This window comes from Eulemur rufifrons, unplaced genomic scaffold (genome assembly GCF_041146395.1).
Source record: "Eulemur rufifrons isolate Redbay unplaced genomic scaffold, OSU_ERuf_1 scaffold_97, whole genome shotgun sequence".
In the NCBI taxonomy this organism is placed as follows: Eukaryota; Metazoa; Chordata; class Mammalia; order Primates; family Lemuridae; genus Eulemur; species Eulemur rufifrons.
Genome location: NW_027182879.1, coordinates 476,771 through 477,456, shown reverse-complemented (window position 1 = coordinate 477,456; position 686 = coordinate 476,771).

The following is a 686-nucleotide window of genomic DNA, read 5'->3' as shown; positions in this document are numbered from 1 at the left end:
GGGCCCGTGCCCTAAGCATAAAAAGTACGCCTAACATATAACCCTAACCTTGAACGTAACACCTAACCCTGATCCTACTGCTCACCTTATCATGTAGGCCACACTGTAACCCTAACTTTAACCGCATCTCCTAAAGTTAATGCATAACACTTACACTGAGAACAATGCCTATCCCATAATTCTAACCCTAAATCTTAGCCATAACCATACAACCTAATCCCTAACCCTAATTCTAAACTGCTAACCCTAACCTTAACACTACCAACAACCCTAACACTAACCCTAAGCCTAACCCTCACCCCTAATCCTACCCTATGGCTAAAAGTAACCCTAACTCCTAACCCTTATCCCTAACCAAAAGCCCTGTCCCTAACCATAAGACTTAAGTCTCACCATTATACCCTAACCCTAATACGAATCCTTAAGCCTAACCCCCAATCCTAACAATTAACCTTAACCCTAACTGTTAACGCTCACCCTAACCCTTAAATCAGACCAAAACCCTAACACTTAACCCTAACCCTAATCCCTAATGCTAACCCTAAGCCTTAACCCTTTACCCTAATCCTATCCCTTAAGCCTAACCCTAACCCTAATTCCTAACCCTAACCATAATCCCTAACCCTAACCCTAACACTAACCCTAACTCTGAATCTAACCCTAGCCCCTAAACCAACACTAACCCC